Source organism: Felis catus, chromosome B1 (assembly GCF_018350175.1).
Source record: "Felis catus isolate Fca126 chromosome B1, F.catus_Fca126_mat1.0, whole genome shotgun sequence".
Classification (NCBI taxonomy): Eukaryota; Metazoa; Chordata; class Mammalia; order Carnivora; family Felidae; genus Felis; species Felis catus.
The window spans coordinates 87024948-87048130 of record NC_058371.1 but is presented as its reverse complement, the minus strand read 5'-3'; the positions used below and the strand labels follow the sequence as shown (position 1 = coordinate 87048130).

The following is a 23183-nucleotide window of genomic DNA, read 5'->3' as shown; positions in this document are numbered from 1 at the left end:
ACTATGTATCAAGCCTGGTTCTAAGGGACTTGTGAATTTTAACCACCTATTTACTCTTCATTACAACCCTGTGAGGCTGGTATCATTCCTCTCCCCCATTTCCCAGGAGACTGAAGCACAGAGAGGTCCAGAAACTTGCCCAAAGTCACACAACGGACAGTGACTGTCAGGATTTCCACCCCGACAGCTTGTCTCCAGGGTCCATGCATTTAACTGCTACACTCTGCTGCTGCTGCTTAGTTGATTGATTGCATCTCTGTCTAATAGAGAAGAAAATTTGCATTCATTTTTTATGCATTCTATCTACTATTAAAGCCAAAGTTTCTCTATCAGAGAAAATAGATGACTTATTGGGTAATTATTACCCTACTTACCCTATTGGGTAAATATTTATCCTATTGTGTAAATCAGTTATTGCCCCAAACTCATGTTTACAGCCTCCACCACTAACAACACACATGTTGCCTGGAGATATCCTAGACCAACTTCTCACCTTCCTTCATCCTGTTCCTTCTGCCAGTCCATGTACATAACACCTGCAATTCCCCTTCCACAAAGCAGCTTCTTAACCAGTCTCAGTGGCTTTACCCTCCTGCTCAGTGACGTTTAAGATGGCGGCCCAGAACAGCCAAGCAGGCACAGCCCCGGAGCACCCAACACAGAGGCCCAGGACGCCTCCCTAGGGAAGAATCAGGGTTGAGCTAGAAATTCTCCACATTCTGTACTTCTCTGTGATCATCTACCTAACTTCTTTTCATTCAACATTAGAGTGGGCAAAATCAACCCTAGACGATTTGGGACAGCCAAGAGAGAGGTTCCGTTTGTTTCTGTAACAATAATAATATTTCTGTTCTGCAGGACTGATATTTTTAGTCAAGTTTCTTCCAAAGTACGCTCTGCTTCGGGACTTTCAAACCCAAAGGCCCCAGGATTTTTCCTCTTTCAAAAATGGATGGTTCTGCTTTTCATTTAAGGTGCAGTTTAGAAAGAAGCAGCCTGTGAAACCAATTAACTAATTGGAAATCACTTAATGACTGTGGCAGCATTTTGGATTTCTGGCATTGGTTCACAGCAGTCCAGAGAAATTGCTTTTCAATATTATGATAAGGTAAGCTGTGGAGGCCTCGCAGGAGGCAGCTGAGGCTGCTGAGAGAGACAATCAGTTCTAATGTGCCCACCAAAATAATGGAGACATTATAACATGGAATTCAGTGATTGTAAAGTAAGCACAACATAAAAATCCAAAGATATGTGGAGATCTGCTGAGAATAAATGTGCAGCGATAGTTCCTTGCTATGATTTTTGAGAGCTTACAATCTTTGCATAGACATTACACTCTTGAAATCGCTCTCATAGAGAGAGCCAGGCAAGTGCGGAAACAGAGGAGAAGAAAAAAATAAAAGAGTAAATGCGCACCCTAGAACAACTGTCCAATTAATTGTTTTAGTGTGAACAGAGTCATGTCCACGTTAGGGAAATAATCTAGTTAACTGCTCAAAAGTTAACATAGAGAAAATAAATTACTCCAAACACAATATCTTATCCATTCACCATTTGCTTGTTTCAAGGTAGTGAATTCTCTTAGCGTATTTCTAAGTAGCATCATTCATTCGAACCAAAATCATCACTGTAGAAAACAATATCCCCAATCTCTAATAGTATATCTAATTCCTGTTGGCTTTACTTAAAAAAGAGTCATGGGGAGCACCTGGGTGGCTCAGTTGGTTGTGCACCCAACTCTTGATTTCAGTTCAGGGGATAATTAATCCCAGGATCATGGGATCAAGCCCCACATCGGGCTCTGCACTGAGCATGAAGCCTGCTTGACATTCTCTCTCTCCCTCTCCCTCTCTCTCTCTCTCTCTCTCTCTCTCTCTGCCCCTCACTCATTCTCTCTCTCTCTCTCTCTCAGAAAAAAAAAACTACAATAAATTGATGATTCTTCCTTTAAAACAATGTTTCATCTTGAGGCGGGGGGAATGATTAATTTATTACCTTTCTTAGGACTTAATTTCTAATCTGCATTCTTGAAAGTGACATCCCACTAATATCATCGAGATAACAGGGCTAATAAACTAAATTTAATTACCAATGAAGATAATCAATAAGTGAAACAGAACATCACATTTAATATATGCTAGGGGAGCAGCCTTATCACGAACTTCCTGGATGTAGGTTGAACTACCTTAGGAAATAAGAGGGAAACATTTGCATCTTCTTAATAAAAGAAAACCTGCAAAATCTCAAAGGAAGAGAATCTTGCAAACGAACCCTCAGATTAACTCAGAACATCTTCCAGGATGACGCACCTGATGGAACGTGGGATTCAATTGATAGCCTTCTGAAGCTTATCTGTCCCTACTTACGACACGTTGCACACTGACCCAAAGATGGGACTATACCTGCAAAGACAGGCTGAATGCCAACTCATACGGCCTCATTTGCAAAGCTCCGCACTCTGGAGCTTAAATGTCCCTGCTTAACAAATGGTGAGCAATTAAGTCCTTTGCACAAAGACAAGACCAAGGCCAAAGTCTAACAATAGCTCACCTCTCTCTGAGTCCTTGAATTAGTGAATGTTATTACAAAAAGAAAATATACTTTTATCTAGGTTGTTACTTTTTCCCTCTGCTGTCTTCTGTGGCTTTGCCTATAAGCTCACAGTTTGTAGTTAAATTGGACAATTACCGAGCGGGAAGTGAATAATTAATGAACAGTCACCGTATATGTTTGGAAAACTGTGACCCAATCATTGAACAGATAGCTGAACCACTAAAATAAATGACTTGTTCCACTCATTACCAGATCAGCATTTGTTTAGAAGTTCCTAGGTGCCCTATCAAAATTCTAATCAGTTCTATTTAAATTACATTTTTTTGCACTGCATTGTTATAAATGCTAATTTATGCCTAGAATGAAACAGCTTTATTTCTTACCTCCTGAAGAAACGGATGAATAAAAACATACTTCTACAGGGCATAAAAGATTATCAAGGGTTCAATGACTATTGGATTTTGTACTTGCCAAAACACATCCCGAAACACAGAGCTGAGGCTTTAGGAGACAACAAGGACATTCACATCCTCCCACAACAGAGCCATCCCTGTGAGGAGGCAGAGGACTGTCACAGCAGCATCTCCAGCCACAGCCTGAGACCGCCTGCTATCGGGGACAGGAGCTTTAGGGGTGAGGAAGGGACAGAAGGGGAAATTCTTACTGCTAGAGAATAATGACCCAAAGGATCTTAAAGGCAACTGGTTATTTCATAATCTCTGGACCACCTTCCTGCGTTGAGAGAAATTTCTCCCCGGCTGGAGTCACATCTGCTTTTGCCAATGACACACATCTCCACACCAGCTTGTAGGAGGTTACAGGGTTACCGAATAAAATGGTAACTCCGCTTCTTTTTTCACAGTTTGGTTTCCGACCTTCGTCCCAAAGTGCCACTCTAAGCAATGAGAGCTACTCCACCCAAGAGAAGACAGAAGCACAGTTTTGCTCTCTCCGATGTACGAAGTCAAGCCACCTGCAGCCTAGGAGGGGCCCAGACAGGCCCCAAATCATTTGCAATCTGGAAGATCTCAGAAGAGAAAGAAGAGTGAGAGTGATGTTCTAGAAATAGCTAGACATCTCCTGATGAGACCACAGAAGTCCTACTTATATAAAGTTACTTCCTACAATACCAGGCTCCCCACGCATCCCGAGCCTGGTGTCTGTGGAAGTCAGTGAGCCAGCCATTATCCTGCTTCAAGTGGGAGGCATCAAACTCGGAATTCATTGCTAGAAGTTTTTTATAAGCTGAGGAATTACCTTGAGAGGATTGCATTTCCAAGTGCAAGTCAGCAGCTGCTAGGGAGGCTGAGGCCACCTCAATCATCCTGCACCACGGAGTCTCTTGTGACGAGGGGGCAAGACGAGGCCGGATCAGTCTGGCTTAGGGCTGCATGGCCAGGGCGGGGGATGGAAAACACAGGTTCATACAAGCATTTAACCTCTTTTAAGCGGTGTAATGTGGCTGAGGCTTAAAACAAGGCTGGAACATTTTCTCACTTATTATCACCTTGATAACCTGTTCTTGTAGCTAAGGAGGGGTGTTATGAAGAACGGGGGCTGAGGGGGAGCACCGGGAGAGGAGGGGCAGGTCACAGCACAACAAGAGGAGAACAAGCTGCTGTTTTCTTGTTTTCCAAGGGCAGTTAGGAAAAGGTGAAGGTAGTTTGCTCTCTAAATATTTCTCCCTTTGAATATAAACAGTATTTTCCAGACGTACAGCAAATCACTTAATGAGGAAAGAGAAGAAAAGAATGGCTTTCATTCATTTCTTTGAAACCTATTCATTAGTCTGAAAGCAAAATTTCTCTACGAAATACCTAAGTAATGGTGACGCTTTTGTAAGACCTAGGGGTGCGGGAGCGGGGCAGAGACGGAAGTAAGGCAGAGCCAGGAACAGCTGTGCTCAGGTCATCATGGGGAGAAGATGGTCACCTGGGACAGAAAGCGGCTGCAAAGGCTTTTGCAGCAAGACTGGTCCTCAGGGAGAAAGCAACATGGACCCCTCTCCACGCCTTCCCAGAGGGGGCTAAAGAGGCCTGGGGGCGCCTGGGTGCTCAGTCAGCTGAGCATCTGACTTCGGCTCAGGTCACCATCTCACAGTTCACGAGTTTGAGCCCCTCCTTAGGCTCGCTGATGCCAGCACAGACCCCGCTTCAGATCCTCTGTCCCCCCCCCCTCTCTCTCTGTGCCTCCCCGTCTGATGCTGTCTCTCTCAAAAGTAAATAAATATTTTTTTAAAAAGCGGGGGTGGGGGTGCCTTGGTGGCTCAGTTGGTTAAGCATTTGACTTTGGGTCAGGCCATGACCTCGCTGTCCATGCGTTCGAGCCCCACATCAGGCTCTGTGCCAACAGCTCAGAGCCTGGAGCCTGCTTCAGATTCTGTTCTCTGTCTCTCTGTCTCTCTCTCTCTCTCTCTCTCTGCCCCCTCCCCCACTCACACTCTGTGTCTCTCTCTCTCAAAAATAAAATAACATTAAAAAAATTTTTATTAAAAAAAAATAATAAAGATAAAAAAGGAAGAAGCCTGCCTCCCTGCCCCAGGGCTAAAACCAATTCTAAAGGAGTCTTTTTAGAGAAATTAAGTTGTACAGTGATGTTTCTCAGTTTTGCTTCAACTGTAATAATAATTGATTCTAGCATTCATGAAAACCACTCATCCTCCTTTAAAGCTGCTTGAGCCGATCCCAAATCAAAGCTAAATGATGGGAGCATGTCTATGTTAAAGCCTCACTGCCATTCCCACCACCAAATGATTCTGACACCTACCCATCACCACCCTCCTGCCTGAGAAGCTTTAGTCCTGGATAACATTTCTGGCCCAATCCTTGCTTCGCTTACAGTTGAGTTCTCAAATTTCAATTTTCTAATCTGAAAAAGAAAATTAAGTCACTGAGGGAATATGCAGTGTCTACTTTCTTTGTTACCAAATTTTCACAGCGATGCTTGATCACCATTGTGATGATCTTCTTACCTTCATTGCAGGAATTAAACATTAGCTGAGTGGCCACAATATTTCTGACTCAATCCAGGATAAATGACATGGGAGTCTCACAGAATCGTAGTTACCATTGACTCCAGGCCAATAATTTAGCTTTTCATTTCAAAAGGTGATGTTCTCAATCAAAACTTTGCTCATATTAGAAACATAAGACAAGAGGTCAAATGAGAAGACACATTCCATCTGTGAAGTGATTCACATTTTTAATCTATCAGTCTAGCCTCCATCCAGATCACTTACAAAACTATCGAACAAAGCCAAAGGTAGAACTGTGCGATATATCACGAGAGATCTCATTCCAGATTAAAATCAGTAATTAACCAAATTACATAGATCTTATTATTCCACCTTTTTAGCAATTACTTAAAAGACTATCTAGAAGGGCCTATTGTTAAACTTGAAGATGGTGCAAAGCTGGAACAGGTAGCTAATATTTTGGATTCCACATGTCTCAAAAGTTCTTGCCAGGCTGAGCCAAAGGCAAAAATGTAATACAAGATATCACAGAAAAAAAAAGATACCACAGGAATAAGTATAACCTTGTAGTTAAGTTGAAAAGGCCATTATAGGTACATTACACTTTACCAACAATCAGGTGAAAACTCAGTGAGGCTCTTACTTTGCCATAAAATCATATAAGCCATTGTGCTTTGCCCAAAATGCTAATTTAATTTTAGATGTCATTAATAGGTACCTAGTCCAAAATGGTTGAGGTCATGGTTCATTGTGTAATGGTCAGACATCACATCACTAGGATACAAAAGTTAATTAATATAATTTTTTTCACCAACTATGTGGATTTGAGCAAGTCATGTGATTTGAGCCCTCTTGTTCTCACCTGAAAATGGAAATAAAAATAGCTGGCAAACGCATTCCCACAAAACTGCTATAAAATCAAATGAAACCATTTCCATAAAAAGTGTTCTAAAAATTATAAAGCGTGGGGCTACCTGGGTGCCTCAATCTATTAGGGGCCTGGCTCTTGGTTTCAGCTCAGGTCATGATCTCACGGTTCATGAGATAGAGCCACACACCAGGCTCTATGCTGACAGAGCAGAGCCTGCTTGGGATCCTCTCTCTCCCTCTCTCTCAACCACCCCCCCCAAAATAAATACATAAGCATTTACGTATTATCCACTTCTTTCTAATAAATGCAATACAACTATCCTTTGAGGATCTCACCTCCACCAATCTAGCCATGTTGTGAGCCCCAAATGTCTGAGGTCACAGAAATGTGTTTGAGAATGGGCACATAACCCAGTTAGGACTAAGGAGACATGAGGAGACTATGCTACAACTTTTGAAAAAACAGAAGTCTTGCCCCTTTTCTGTGTTTGAAAACATAAGGTGAGTCTTGGGTTAGCATCCTATTACCCGGCCTTAAAATGAGCTGATACACAGAAGAAGGCAGAAATGAAAGAGATAAGAAACTAATGACCTCATTTGAAATTCTGAATTAGACCCTGCTCCCAGAGGAAGCTCAGATTCCTCTGATTGTCCTGTATTCCAAGCCAATATTTTCCCTTTTTTAAGTCAATTTGTGTAAGGTATTTCTGTTAATTGCAACAGGAAGTGTCCTATGATTAGACCTTCATTTTAATGTCTTGGATAAATTCAGCTATTCAATTATATGGAAATAATAAATGGGATAATTTTCAAATGGATGGATATATATATACACATATATATATTCAACAAAAATCAAATATATTTTTAGAATGTGTTAGACTGTTGTAATTGTTAGATTGTGTCAGATTGTTAGATTGCAATGTTAGATTATTTCTCAAAACAAAATATCATTCCTGAATATGCCTTGGATTCTAAGACTCGTACAAGGAATTACATAAAAAATTTTGTTCTAAAGATAATTTTTTAGCATTCTGCCTCTGGGAAAGCCATGTTTCCTGGCTTCCTCATCTTGTCTTCTCTGTCTTCCTGCTGAGCTAATAGCCAGATCTCCAACTAAAACAGCAGTACCCATCTCTGATTAATGGGACCTTTCTCCCCACCTTTTTTAATGGCTTCCTCCCATTGCGATTTCAATCAGAACATTGCTGGGAATCCCTCCTGGTGCCTCTCCAGGAGCACTTCTATTGCCATTTTTTATATACTCCTCCTGAAGAAAGGAAAAGCCAAAGAAATGTCTCCACACTCCGAGGCTGAAATCAATGTAGAATGTGAAGAAACCATAGCACTTTCTTAGCAGACAAGGGTGTATAGCCATCAGCTAGTCCAGGGCTCAGCAGTGGGCTAAATCCAGCCCACCCGATTTTTATTTGCAGGCGTTGGTGTAAATAACATTACATCTGAACACGACATGCTTATTTGTTACACATTGTCTATGGCTGCTTCCGTGCTACAACGGCAGAGTTGAGTAGTCAAGAAAAAAACAATAGGGCCCAAAAGGCCTAAAATATTTACTATTTGGCCCTTCATTTTAAAAATTTGTGAACTTCTGAAGTGGTCCAATCATTTAGTTTTTAAAAAGAAGCTTAGGGGTTGCCTGGGTGACTCATTCAGTTGAACATCCGACTCTTGATTTTGGCTTAGGTCATGATGCCAGTGTTGTGGGATCTAGCCACACATCAGGCTCTGGACTGAGCATGGAGCCTGCTTAAGATTCTCTCTCTCTCTCTCTCTCTCTCTCTCTCTCTCTCTCTGCCCCTCCTGTGCTTACACACATATGTGCACACATGGGTACTCTCTCTCTTTCTCTCTCTCTCTCTAAAATTAATAAAATATATATTTAAAAAGAATTTTTTTTAAGTGGGGTGGGGGGCAGCACCTGAGTGGCTCTGTTGGTTGAGTGTCTGACTCTTGGTTTCAGCTCAGGTCATGATCTCACAGTTTGCAGGATCACCTCGGGCTCTGTGCTGACAGGGCAGAGCCTGATGGGATTCTCTCTCTCCCTCTCTCTCTCTGTGAAAAATAAATAAACATTCCCTATCAAAATAACATCAGGATTCTTCACAGAGCTAGAACAAATAATCCTAAAATTTGTATAGAACCAGAAAAGACCCCAAATAGCCAAAGCAATCTTGAAAAAGATAACCAAAGCAAGAGACATCACAATCCCAGACTTCAAGCTATACTACAAAGCTGTAATCATCAAGACAGTATGACTGGCACAAAAACAGACACTCAGATCAATGGAATAGCGTAGAGAACCCAGAAATGGACTGGGAAAACTGGACAGCGACATGCAGAAGAATGAACCTGGACCACTTTCTTAACCATACACAAAAATAAGCTCAAAATGGATGAAAGACCATCAAAATCCTTGAGGAGAAAGTAGGAAAAAACCTCTTTGACCTTGGCTGCAGCAACTTCTTACTCAACACGTCTCCGGAGGCAAGGGAAACAAAAGCAAACATGAACTACTGGGACCTCATCAAAATAAAAAGCTTCTGCACAACGAAGGAAACAATCAGCAAAACTAAAAGGTAACCGACAGAATGGGAGAAGATATTTGCAAACAACATACCAGATAAAGGTTTAGTATCCAAAATCTATAAACAACTTCTCAAATTCAACACCCAAAAATCAAATAATCCAGTGAAGAAATGGGCAAAAGACATGAATAGACACTTTTCCGAAGGAGACATCCAGATGGCGAACAGACACATGAAAAAATGCTCAACTTCACTCATCATCAGGGAAATACAAATCAAAACCACAATGAGATACCACCTTACACCTATCAGAATGGCTAACATTAACAACTCAGGCAACAACAGATGTTGGCAAGGATGCGGAGAAAGAGGATCTCTTTTGCATTGTTGGTGGGAATGCAAACTAGTGCAGCCACTCTGGAAAACAGTATGGAAGTTCCTCAGAAAACTAAAAATAGAACTACCCGACGACCCAGCAACTGCACTACTAGGCATTTATCCAAGGGATACAGGTGCGCTGTTTTGAAGGGACACATGCACCCCCATGTTTATAGCAGCACTATCAACAATAGCCAAACTATGGAAAGAGCCCAGATGTCCATGGGTGGATGAATGGATAAAGAAAGGTGGTATATTATACAATGGAGTATAGCTCGGCAATCAAAAAGAATGAAATCTTGCCATTTGCAACTACTTGGATGGAACTGGAGGGTATTTTGCTAAGTGAAATTAGTCAATCAGAGAAAGGCAAATATCATATGACTTCACTCATGTGAGGACTTTAAGAGACAAAACAGATGAACATAAGGGAAGGGAAACAAAAATAATATAAAAACAGGGATTGGGACAAAGCATAAGAGACTCATAAATATGGAAAACAAACTGAGGGTTACTGGAGGGGGTGTGGGATGGGGGATGGGCTAAATGGGTAAGGGGCATTAAGGAATCTACTCCAGAAATCATTGTTACACTCTATGCTAATTTGGATATAAATTTAAAAAATAAAATTAAATAAACAAATAAACATTAAAACAAGAGTAGTAGATGATGATGATGATGATTTATCATTACCATAAAGATAGAGGCATTCTGAAATATAACTTGGTATTCAGAGGACATATAATTACTAAACTGGGGAGTTCTCTTAGACTGTTCCACAAGCAAAATATGAGGAAAAATACAAGAATGTGGGGTTCCAACACTCAATATCTACAAACAATTCAATTCAAATTCTATTGCCATCTTGCAAGGAAGTCAGAGCCCAAGGGGTGCTTATAGCACTGGTAGGGGAGAAAGATTCGTTACTCGGGGCCAAGGCATTACACATTTCAGCGCATAATAAACTAGGGGCTCTCTGCTCCTCCCCGTTTGACAGACAGCCACATCTTCTGGTGCAGTGCCAGCCACGTCCCTGAGACATGATGGTGAAGTTCAGAGTAAACAGATTTGCTCTATCGGGTGCCTGGTCACCAGGCCTGCTTTTAATTCTGGTAAAGTGGATATTGTCACCATCAGTGGCCCCTTCACTGACCTCAGCTACATTGTCTATATGTTCCACTCTGATTCCAGTTATGGCAAATTCCATGGCACAGTCAAGACTGCGAACAGAAAATTTGTTATCAATGGGAAATCCACCTCCATGTTCCAGGAAGCGAAATCCTGCCAGCATCAAATGGGGTGATGCTGGTGCTGAGGACGTTGTGGAGTCCACCGGGGTCTTCACCACCATGGAGAAGACTGGGGCTCACTTGAGGAATGGGGCCAAGAGGGTCATCATCTCTACCCTTCTGCTGATGCCTCCATGCTTGTGATGGGCATGAACCATGAGAAGTATGACAACTCCCTCAAGATTGTTAGCAATGACTCCTGCACCACCAACTGCTTGGCCCCTCTGGCCAACGTCATCCATGACAACTTTGGCATCATGGAGGGACTCATGATGATGGTCCATGCCATCACCACCACTCAGAAGACCATGAATAGCTGAAGGGCTACCCAGAACATCACCCCTGCTTCTCCCGGCACTGCCAAGGCTGTAGGCAAGGTCATCCCTGAGCTGAATGGGAAGCTCACTGGCATGGATGTCTTTGTCCCCACCCCTGACATGTCAGTCATGGATCTGACCTGCCACCTTGAGAAAGCTGCCAAATACTATGACATCAAGAAGGTGGGGAAGTAGGCATCAGAGGATCCCCTCAAGGACATCCTGGGCTACGCTAAGGACCAGTTTGTCTCCTGTAACTTTAACAGTTCTTCCACCTTCCATGCTGGGCCTGGTATTGCTTTCAATGACCACGCTATCAAGTTCATTTCAGGGTAAGACAGTGAATTTGGCTACAGCAACCAGGTGGTGGACATTATGGTCCCCATGTCTCCCAAGGAATAAGAGCCCCAGAGACAGCAGGAGGAAGAGAAAGGCCCTCAGTTGCTGGCGAGTCCTTGCCCCAACTCATCCCCTAACACACTGGGAATCTCCCAACCTCCACAGTTTCCATCCCAGACTGCCTGAAGAAGGGGAGGGGTTTGGGGACCCCTACCTTGTCATGCACCATCAATAAAGTGTACTGTACCCAGAATGAATGAATAAATGAATGAGTGAATGACTATATAAATAAACAAACAAACAAACAAACTAGGGAAAACCTTAGCACTGTATCAAACAGCATGTGCACTATGGATCCATCAGTGGCCAACGATGGTTGTCCTAACTCTCCCCACAATAGGAATGGTCCCGTGTGATTCCAGGGTTCCCCCCTCAGGCCACATAGGCCTCTGTCTAGTCTAACTAACCCTTCCTTCTTTAGATTTTATGGCCGTAACTCACTCTCAGTCAACAGGAATTTATTGTCATTGCTCAACACCATACCACCTACATTGTATGAAAGACTTAACCAGGGGCAAAATATTTTTGCTGTTCATACCATCCTTTTGCCAAAGAATTATGCTTATGATGTTACTTTGTATTTTGATCATGCCTAATGTGGACACCAGAAGAAAAAAGTAAGCCTTATAACCCTAGACATTAGAAACGGTCAAGAACTACTCCTGCACATCATCTCTCTGTTCCAAGATGGCAGATGGCCATCCCCCTTCAGATAAACGCTCCTTTAGAACCTAACAGGGACAGATAGAGCCATGTAGCCTACCCTCTCTCCTACCCAGTTTCTTTTTTTGATGCTAATCACAGGGAATAAACTTTCTCCAGGGTTGCTTAGCTCATATTGGGAATCAAACCCTATATGTGGTCCTCTGTGATGTGCTAAGCTCATCTGCTTATGCCTTGGCATCCAGAAAAGATATACTAGGGCTAATAACTAGTAAACTCCCACTTTAGAAGGGCCTTTCCCACCCCAGCCCCCACCCCTACTGCCACCATCTGTGTTTGTTCTTCTGCTATATAAGAACTCAAACTGGGTGGCGAGCATGTTATTTTTAAAAATCTTTTAGTGGCGTCTATACCCAGAACTGCCTCATCACAATTATCCTCACCAAACAAGGAAACTTCACATTGAGAATGGATATGGTGTTCAGCCAGCACCAAATGTCTCTCCTTCTGCCTTTTTGTCTTTCCGATCAATCAGAACATGTGAAAGTCCCAAATGAAGAGTAAACACACAGCCCAGGTTCCTTTCATCTCCTAACATATGTCATGAAGGGGGAAAGAAAAAACCCTATTCCCAGCTTCAATCAGCCATTCGTTTTCTGCAACTTGAACCTTAAGCTGAAAGGGACGTGTGGGGGGCTGTAGAGGAGGGTTGAATGCGGGCCCACTCCTTGAAAGATAATAGGTATTCGCCGCATACCTGCATCTTGGAGTCATTATCTCCCCTGCGAGCACTTCTGTATTTATATATAATGAGATCATTACCAGGCAGCTATTCCAATTTTATTCAGACTTTAATATTTCTTGAAGAAAAAAAATAGCATACAAAAGGGTTTGTGATGCCAACTCAATCAGACGTGCTGTTGATGGAGAATTATTCAAGTGCAAGCCAGAACAGGAAAAAAAAATAATTTCAGAGAGGTTTCTGTCAAAGTCGAGTTCTCCTGTGATGATGTTTCGAGTGAATATGCCGAAATGTCCAGAGGTGAGGAAGAAAAATAACAACTAACAGAAGAGAGGGCTCTGCGTAGGATTAACAGTGAGGCGTGTCCCAGCCTAACCAGCAGGCAGGTGGGGCAGGGCCTCCCTCAGAGACGAGACCACCACCTGGCTTTCCCTAGGGAATTAGACCAGAGAAACTGCTTTACTAGCCTTTGCCTTTGTGACACAAGCAGCAATCTGGTGTTAGAAATTAACCCTTTTAGGGCGCCTGGGTGGCTCAGTCAGTTAAGCATCAGACCCTTGGTTTCGGCTCAGGTCTTGATCTCTTGGTTCACAAGTTCGAGCCACACATCGGGCTCTGCACTGTCAGTGGGATTCTACTTGGGATTCTCTCTCTCTCTCTCTCTCTCTCTCTCTCTCTGCCGCTCCCCCACTCACACTGTCTCTGTCTCTCTCAAAATAAGTCAACTTTTAAAAAATGAACGCTTTTGTGGGTATTATTTTCTCTCATGGTTGAGCTCAGGTGGTTAGGCCATGTAGGCAAGACCTCTCCTTTCCCATTTTCACAGGATACACCTTTACTTAAAAGAAGGGACTTTCTCTCTCACCACCTCTGTGGCCTCTGCCAGACAAGGAATATGGCAGGATTTTCTTTCCTGTTGTTCCCATTCATACAAAATGGCTAGAAATTCAGAGCCCCTGCTAATCAAGTATTCTGGCTAAGGTTTAATAAACCGTACTCTATCAGTTCTCAGCAAATTAGGAAATCAAATGAAATAAATCAAATACTAAGATCCAACAAAAAGGAATCCCCCTCTGGTAATCCAGACAACACCTCAGGATTATTCCAAACGTTGGGGGACAATTATGAAAGCCATTCGTCACTGACCAGCACTTTTAGAAATATGCTCTGTTAATGTGAGCTCTCCAGATGTTTGAACTTTGGATAAACATGAACTTACTCATTCATTTCTAAGAACTATAGTTTATCCCGAGATTACAAATCCAAGAAGACAATCATCTTAGCTATTAGCTCTCCGTCCTGAATTGCAGATGGGAATAAGCTGTTGGGGCAGAAATGAAGGCTTGTCATCACAGTAAACATGAAATTAAAGGATTCTGGGTCTTTTTGTATGGCAATTATAAAGCACTAATTTTTTTTGCCCTGGCATTTCCTAACAAGGTCAACCAAAATAACAGTATAAGAGAATTTACAAAATGCACATGCTGTCCACTGAGCTCCCAAACATGAGTCAGACATGGAGCTGGTAGATTTCTTATTATTTTTTTTAATGTTTATTTATTTTTGAGAGAAAGAGAATGCGAGTGGGTTGGGGCAGAGAGAGAGAGGGAGACACAGAATCTGAAGCAGGCTCCAGGCTCCCAGCTGTCAGCACAGAGCCTGATGCGGGGCTCGGACTCACGAGATGTGAGATCAAGACCTGAGTCGAAGTCGTACACTCAACCGACTGAGCCACCCAGGCGCCCCGGTAGATTTCTTATCATTTGTGCTGGCCCATCTTAAAGAGATATCTTGAAATGGTCACTAGGTAGTTCTAGTAAAATTGTGAAGGCTATTTTATAGATCTAGTCCCGGAATGTGCTCAACATTTAGAAATCAGTTTGTAGGGGTGCCTGGAGGGTTCCATTGGCTAAGAGTCTGGTTTTGTCTCAGGTCATGAATCTCACTTATGGTGAGTGAACACAGGTTCATGAGTTCAAGCCTGCAATGTGAGTGAGTGTGGAGCCTGCTTGAGATATTCTCTCTCTCTCTCTCTCTCTCTCTCTCTCTCTCTCTCTCTCTTTCTTTCTCTCCCTCTCTGCCCCTCCCACACTTTCTCAAAACAAATAAACTTAAACAAAAAAAAATCAGTTTGTATAAGAAAGAAAGGAAGGGAAGAAGGATAGCGATCTCATGTCTCCATGAAATACAGCTAGCCCCACCATAATCTATATCATGTAGGCAAAGAACTGTATCAAAATAGTCCTAACAACTCTTGAACTTAAAAGAGACTTTAACAAGAAAATGGGAACAATTTTCTCTCCCTCTCCCTAAAGCCACAAGAGCTGGTCATAGCAATCGTTTTAAGATTAACCCCTTGCAAAGGAGAGGAATCTGGTCAAGTAAGAACTACTCAATTTCCATACATCATTCACTCTTGTGTGTTAGCATGCTATGTGGTGTGCGTGTGTGTGTGTGTGTGTGTGTGTGTGTGTTTTCATTTGCCATGAACATGGCTTCAACTCAGCAGTTGCCCTCCATGTGCCTCCCTTGGTTCTTTAAGTCCCTCCCTCGCAGCCTTAAAAGAAGGGAGGTGAGTCCCCCTTTTCTCAAAACCTCTGCCTCTCCAGCAAACTCGATGGAGCCTCCACTGTCCCTTTCCTTCTGTCATCCAACATGCTTTCATTCCCCATCTGTGGAAAATCCTCCCGAGCTATCAGGAGATGTGGCTTCCAGCCCCTCCTCCTCTATGCACTCACCATGACACCAGCAAGGCTTCCAGGAGCATCACCTCTCCCCATGCTATGTTTCCATGACCTGGCCTTGCACCTGCCCACAAACATTGCTGTATTTTGGTCCTATCTTCAACAGCCAAATCTTCATTAACTTACAACCCATTCTCTCCATAAATACCTAAAATACAGCTTTCATGTCCACCACACAGCCAAAATTACTCTTTAAGATCATAAAGTCCAAGTTTTTTTGCCAAATTAAACGGTCTCTATAGGCTCTTCACCCTTTGGGCTTTGGAGAGATCTGACATGACCAAGAAAGCTCTTCTTACAAACCTTTTCATCAATGTCCCACATTATCTGCCCCCCTCTGCCTCGCCTCTGTCTGGTCCTACCTGTTTGCTACAGGGGCACTTGGCTTTATTCATAGCTGGGTAACCAGCTATCTGGTGAGGGCTTCAAAGATGATAAGGTGTTGCTCTCTGCCCCCACTGTCCCCACCACCATCACACACTGAACATGTGATTAATGAGTCATCTCTTTGGGTCAACATCCTGCATCTCACAGAATCTTCTCTTTAAAAACTAAATGCCTTTGGGGCTCCTGGGTGGCTCAGTCGGTTGAGCATCCAACTTCGGGCATCCAACCACATTGGGCTCTGTGCTGGCAGCTCAGAGCCTGGAGCCTGCTTCAGATTCTGTGTCTCCCTCTCTCTCTCTGCCCCTGCCCACTTGCACTCTGTCTCTCTCTCTCTCTTAAAAATAAATAAACATTGGGGCACCTGGGTGGCTCAGTCGGTTGAGTGTGCGACTTCAGCTCAGGTCATAATCTCACAGTCCGTGAGTTCGAGCCCCGCGTCGGGCTCTGTGCTGACCGCTCGGAGCCTGGAGCCTGTTTCAGATTCTGTGTCTCCCTCTCTCTCTGACCCTCCCCCGTTCATGCTCTGTCTCTCTCTGTCTCAAAAATAAACGTTAAAAAAAATTTTTTTAATAAATAAATAAATAAACATTAAAAAGTATTTTTTAAACAATATGAAAATTACCATAATTGACAACAGGCATGGTAATATCCTACTAACTCTCCAGAACCCTGATTAAAAATGATGAACGTGATGCCCCTTCAGAGAGTAAAGGTCTATAGTATGGAGGATTCTGGGAAAGTTAATTATCAATATCTGTCTATGAAGTTCTAAAATAGCATGATGATTTACTGTTGGAAATATGAAAGAGAACGTTCCTTTTCTACCAAATGTTGTAGTGCTTTTTAACTGCCCTCCCCGACTCTACCCAGAGAAAATTGGTCACAGTTTCTGCTGAGACCACAAGGACCTGATCCTTTTCCCCATAAATAGCTTTCTCTGCTCATGTGCTCTGTGGGGAATACTTAACCTTGTACCATTGCCGTTGATAAAGTCTTAGAGCCTCACCCTGATGATTAGCTCACCACCATTTAGGCAATTTCTGGCAATCACCATGCTTTGTATAAAGCAACTGAGTGTTTATTTATCAGACTTCACTCCTTAATTTTTGCAGCTGCCCAAGATACTTCTTTTTTTTTTTTTTTTTTTTGCAGTCCCAGAACCTAGATCAGTGGGTAGGAAATAAATTGTCTCAATACTAGGTGTAAAAGTGGCCAAGTTTAAAGTTCTCTTTTCTCTCTCTGCAAAATGTACTCTGGTACCCGATTAATAAGATTACGCCTCCACTCTGGAGCAAAGTGCCACCTTTAATCATTTCCAGAAGTGGGCCCCACGACCTTCTGTCTGGTAGGTTCATGAACAACAGGAAAAAGACCACCAGACAGTGTCAAAGGCCAAAAATACCTTGTCTCTGAGGACCCTCTTCTCACAAAGGGTGTTAGGAATCAAAGCAAGGGCATAACCACCTAGGATTCCACAAACAGGGGAACTGAAAGCCCCTAGCGTCTGTAATAAAGGAGACTGTGCAAATCGTGCTGATATCAGAAGCACACAGGATTTGCAAGTAATATCCATTATCTGGTATGCTGGCATGATGAAATGGGATTCAAGGACAGCATAGAAACTGAGTGGATCGTGGATCTTACTACGAGCTGATTCTTAGGTTCTTTGCCTCTTCGTGTATTTGACTGGCCATGTCTTGAGGGAGAAAGCAAACTGTGGCCAGAAGGCAAAAAAGAGACTCTCTTGCCCTGCTATTAGTAAATTCTACCACAAACAGGGTCTGAGGATAGGAAACATGTGCCAAAGGTGAATTATTTAGTTCTTCTTTCCATGAAAAAAAGACACCTGCCCTCTTTACCTATCAACAGGGTGCCTTCCTCCAGAAGCCATGGAGCAGGAATTCTTAATTGCACTGTATCAAGGGTTGGCAAACTATGGCCCACAGGCCAAGTCCAGCCCATTGTCTGTTTTTACAAATATAGTTTTATTGGAACACAGCCATACTCATTCATTTACCGATGGCTGCCTCCGTGCTGCAATAGCATAGTTAAATAGTTGCAACGAAGTGCTGATGGCATGCAACACCTGATACTAACTTATTTACCCTTTATGGAGAAAGTCTACTGACTCCTGCCCCGTATCCTCTATGGCAAAGCTAAAAACAATTATAATAATGGGCAATGTTTATCAAACTTTTCAATATTCAATACACTATTAAACACATTACATGAATTACATCATTAAATCGCCAGAGCAGACGTATGAAGTAGGTGCTTTTGTTTTCTCCATTTTAAAAGTGAAGGATCCAAGGCTTGCAGAACTACTAAGTCTCCAGGACCAGGAAGTGGTGCAGGCAGGGTTCGAAGCCTGTCAGTCTAGCACCCCGTGCCCACTCTTTCAACTAGTAAACAATATTTCCTCTAATACAGTGATAATAATTGCTACCATTTGCCAAGTGTTTACTATACTCTAGCCTTTGCACATATTGTCTCTAAAGCTCACCAGTGCCTATGTTTGTACTTTCCAAAGATCAGGGGACAGGAACCCAGATTGGTTAAATAATTAACCCAAGAGCAGACAGCTGAGAGTAGAAGATCCTGTGTTCGAAATTTCACTACATGTGCCACCTCACAGGAGAAAGAGAGCCTTTAGGGCACAGCATAATCAGCATAAGAAATTAAGGATTTTTTTCTAATTTCCATTCTCTCTAGAAAGACTATGGGTCACCCCAATCAGGTACTAGCCCATTCGCTAACTATCTGTGTGGCGCTTGGCACAGCACTTAATCCTTTCAGATCTCAGTATCCTTGTTGGCAAAAGGAAGAAGTTCAGGTTGGATGCTCTCTGAGATATCCCAACTCAAACACTCTCTAAACTTCCCTTTCCATCCCTTCACAGAGTTATGTGGTCATTTCTGCTCCGTGTGTATGCACATGGTCTTGATAAATGCCAGCTATCAGAAAGAAGCAGTCCGTTGCTGATTTAAAACTCTTCCCACGGGAAAAATTATCCCACGGGATAATCTCTCATTATCTCATTATATATCTCACACTCTACCTGCCTTCCATTCAAGAGAGAGTCTGAACTCAAGTCAACTCCTATCATCACTTACCATTACATCATGGCTCATGAAGATAGCTGCTTCCCCTTAGAACACAAAAAGGATGCCAGGCACTAATGACTCTTGTTCCATTTTGTTGTCTTTGATTTGGGGTATTTTGGCTAATTCATTAAACAGCCGGTAAGATCTAATTCCTAAGACCCAGTTGGGTCAAATGCAATAAATGTACATTAAATATTATGTGATTTGGTGGAGGTGATTATTTTCCCCTATTATATAATATTTTAAATCACTACCATCTATCTGGTAAATTAAAATAGAAGGCTTATGGCTGTTTATAAGGTAGGACTTCTCCAATGAGCTGTTTTATCTGTATCTTATTTCCTAATTCTATTATCTTTCTCAGTAGATCATCAAGCATTAAGGGCCATGGAAGTCACCGTATAGATGCCTTCATCAGGTGAAAAATGGCTTCCCAAGCAAAAGCTGAATTCTAAAAACTGCCATGTAGAGTTTCTCAAATGGCAGCTCTTCTCAGCCTAGCTTCCCTTCACTTTGACTGATGGGCAAATCTGATGTAAGGAAATACTTCTACTGAGTTTACTTCTTTAAGCAACTTCGTTTAAAAAAAAAAAAAAAGGCCATCTTGCCAGTGATCCCTTTAAGCCTTTTTAATTGCAAAATTCTTTTTTATGGTGTCACTGACCCAGTCTTAGCAGAGTTCATTTCAGAAATGTGCTGGAGTGGGTACCAGCGCTGACAACTAAGGCTGAGAAATGTTTTAAGTATCACGACTCTACATTTTTCTCCTGTCTGTGAGGTTCAGGGATTCATCCTGTCTGCATCATGCCTGCCCTTTGTTTATGCATGAATAAGATATTTTAGACACTGAGGACACGGCATAGACACCAGCCCTTCCTGGAAAAATAAGACCTAGACCTCAAATCACGGTGAGAACACAGACTGTCCTCAGTGCCAGCTAATTTCCAAATGCGAATACAGAAACACTGGTTAGCAGGCTTCTCCAGTTCTTCTGTTGGCCCCTAACCTTTAGCAAGACAAAAATGTCACATATAATAGATCCTAAAATTAACAGTACATCTTGCTTTTCAGTTGATCAGATCAGCTGAGAATGAGGTCAGTCTCTTACCTCCTCCAGATAAGAGGTTGTCATTGTTTGAGTACATTTAACAACACCACAGACATTAGGCCCCAGAAAATATCTGATAATTTAGAAGCTCAGAATACAGATCAAAAATAAACCTGAAAAAAGTCATTCAGCTTCATGTCCTAATTCCTGGTAGGGCCACACTTAAAGTATCCTGTATCACTTAGGAAAACCTCTTCTTTGCTCATGCATCTACTAGATAACCTTTCTTGGGCACCTGCTATTTACAAGACACTGTTCTAGGCCCTGGACATACTCTGAACACAAGAGAAAAAGTCCACATTGTAATAAATCTTACATTCCAGTAAAGGAGACAGACAATAAACAAATAAACAAGAAAAAATGTATGGTAGGAGTTAGGACTATTTTGAAGATAAAACAGGATAGTATGCTACAGAAGGATGAGACTACTTTTTAAATAGTCAAGAAAGATTCTCCAAGGAATTGACACTTAACTTGCAAATGGAATAAAATGATGATACCCTGTGAAGATGTTGGCCAGGAGAAGAACATTCCAGGCACAGGGAATACCTAGTGCAAAGGCCCAAAGGCAGAAAGCAACTTGAAGTTTTCAAGACATGGTGAGGCAGGGTGAGAGAGAAGGGAAATACGAGATAAAGTCAGTAGGTGGACAGAAGTGAGAATTCATAAGGTCCCATAGACTCCATTGGAGAACTTCATTTTGGCCTAGTTATGATAAGAGCTTGTAGAAGTTTATAGGGAAGTTTATAGTTTAAAGGGAGCTCTGTGACCCAATTTTTTTAAAGAGTACCCTAGGGGCACCTGGGTAGCTCAATCAGTTAAGCGACCAACTCTTGATCTCCACTCAGGTCCTGATCTCATGGTTCACAGGTCCAAGCTCTGCATTGGGCTCTGTGCTGACAATGAGGGGCCTGCTTGGGATTCTCTCTCTCCCTCTCTCTCTGCCCCTCCCTGCTCACTCGCTCTCTTGCTCGCTCGCTCTCCTTCTGTCTCTCTCTCTCTCAAAAGTAAGTAAATATTAAAGAGTGCCCTAACTTCTGTGAGGAGAACGGATTTTGGAAGCAAAAGTGGAAGCAAGGATGCCACTTGGGTGACTGAAGTGGTCCAGGTGAGAGATGATGGATGCTTTCACGGGGCCGCGATTAGTGAAGATGGAGAGGAGTGAGAAGTTTGGAGAAATGTCAGGATTTGCTGACAAACTTGATGTGGAAAATGGGAGTGTCAAAAAACGACTCTCCAGTTTTGGGTTAGCTCGTACACACTCACCCTGTTCACTGTACTTGGCATCTGGGATTGTGATGTTCCAGCCAAATGGCACCAGAAGCGTGACCAATTGCACTGTAAATTTGAAATGCACCAGAGGAAGCTGGTGTATTTTATAAACTGTCATCAGAGAAATCATCACTGTTCTGACTCACTCCTACAGAGATATTTTGCTACTTGAGAGAGCCTCTGAGCATGCCTGCATAAGAGTAGTATTCTTAAGCAGAAAAGTGCATCTCCTCATTATGTTCCTGTAGCCGGGAGGCACACGAAATAGAGAGTGGGTTTGGGATTCTGTGCTTTGTTAAAGTGAAGGGACAATCAGCATCAGGAACATTAGCCATGGCAGTACACAGGATTGCTCAACGATGTATGAAAAGAAGAACCAGTCATCTGAATTGAATTTTCAGCTGGAGCCTAAGAGGCCAAATTTAATCATCCACCTAAAATTATCACACAAGTCAATACTTCCTCCCTTCTCCTTGCAAAGGAAAAGGGACTGATTCTTTACTTTTCAGTCAAGCAGGTGGCCTTGAGGCAGCTAACCAGCTGGCTGAAATCTAAATACCTTCACCAAGACAAAAGCCAGTAACATGATTGATTATCTTCTCATTGTAGGAGAAGAGAACCTCCCCCAGCCAATCAGCATGCAGAATCGCTATCAGATCACCATTGAACAAAACCAGACTCACAGCTGATAAACAAAGGTGCCCAAGTCCCAGGACCCGACTGGCTGGGGCTCCAGCTACCAGCTCAATTCCACGTAAGGCATTGATTTCTAACAAGGTTCAGTTAGTTCCTTGGTTGTTAAGCCCTAGCCTTCTTTTTTCAGACCCTGAATAGATATCCACACTCCCAGTCAATTATTTCAATACATCTGGCTCAGAGTTAAAACTGGTCTCCCCTAGAGAGAAGACTCCTCCCCAAACCTCTCGGAAGTACAGATTTCCAAACAGTGTATAGAGTCTCCCTTCTATGTGTTCTAAGGGTGAAAAATGCCTGGTGTACATCCCACTTAATTGGGAGCCCACAATTAGGATCCTATCTGACGATGGCTTGCTGTCCTGCGTCCCATGAACCTTGAAAGCAGGAAGCAGGATGGTCCACCTAAGGCATCAAACCTGACTTCTTTGCCCAGGGAACTACCAGGGGAGGGTAAGGCCATGCCAAATGGCCCCTGTTAGGTGGCACTCCCAAACTTTGGTGGGATTCCTGCCTTGGTGCTGAAATTCTCCTAGGCATCTACCATATCTTCTGATCTCCAACCCAGGAGGAATATGAAAATTGAGGTTAAGAGATTTTGACAAGCAGGTGACCACAGGTTTCAAATTCCACTTGCTCCTTGTTACTTATCAAGCCTATCAGTACCTCAAACTCCTCATTGGTAAGATAGAAAGGAAGAGGCACCAAATAAAACACTAAACAGAGGAATATAAGGGAATTCATCTTCTCCTGAATGGCAATCCCATTCGAGGGTCAGAGTAACTCCTTCTGAAACTTCGTAATACAAGTGTCCCTTATTCCTAAGAAACCCAAAGGATGCCATGCACTCTTCAAGAATCTTCTTTCTTCTTCTTTGTGATTGCCAGTGTCATGGTTGGTAATGTTTGCTACTAGCCTTGATAATTGAGCTTAAGAAAAAGACCCTCATAGAAAGAAGTTGTCACAGAGGCAAAAGAAAGCCAAGCACCCATTACCCTCAAGCCTCCTTCCACAGGCTCAGGGCGAAAGGCAAGATCTTCTTGCCCTGGCCTTTCCTCTGTCAGCTCAAGAAGGTTGTTTTCCTCCTAAAAACTGAACATCAGACTCGTCAAAAACTTTTCCTTATTGATCAGACAGAGACAGA

General features: G+C 42.6%; 1 long non-coding RNA gene and 1 pseudogene across 2 annotated transcripts in view; one reads left to right on the top strand and one right to left on the bottom strand.

Annotated features, from left to right (window-relative positions):
* The window catches only part of LOC123384935, a 78972-nt gene that overhangs the window by 40493 nt on the left and 15296 nt on the right, over positions 1 to 23183 (bottom strand). Inside the window, exon 1 of one of the 2 annotated variants that reach the window (XR_006596745.1) lies at positions 3811 to 4628. The exons of the other annotated variant lie outside the window; for it this stretch is intronic. This is a non-coding gene — a long non-coding RNA (uncharacterized LOC123384935). Of the gene's footprint in view, positions 1 to 3810; positions 4629 to 23183 lie in introns of those variants that run through there. 2 annotated transcript variants of the gene reach the window in all.
* Positions 10365 to 11507, top strand: LOC101093181 (annotated as a pseudogene).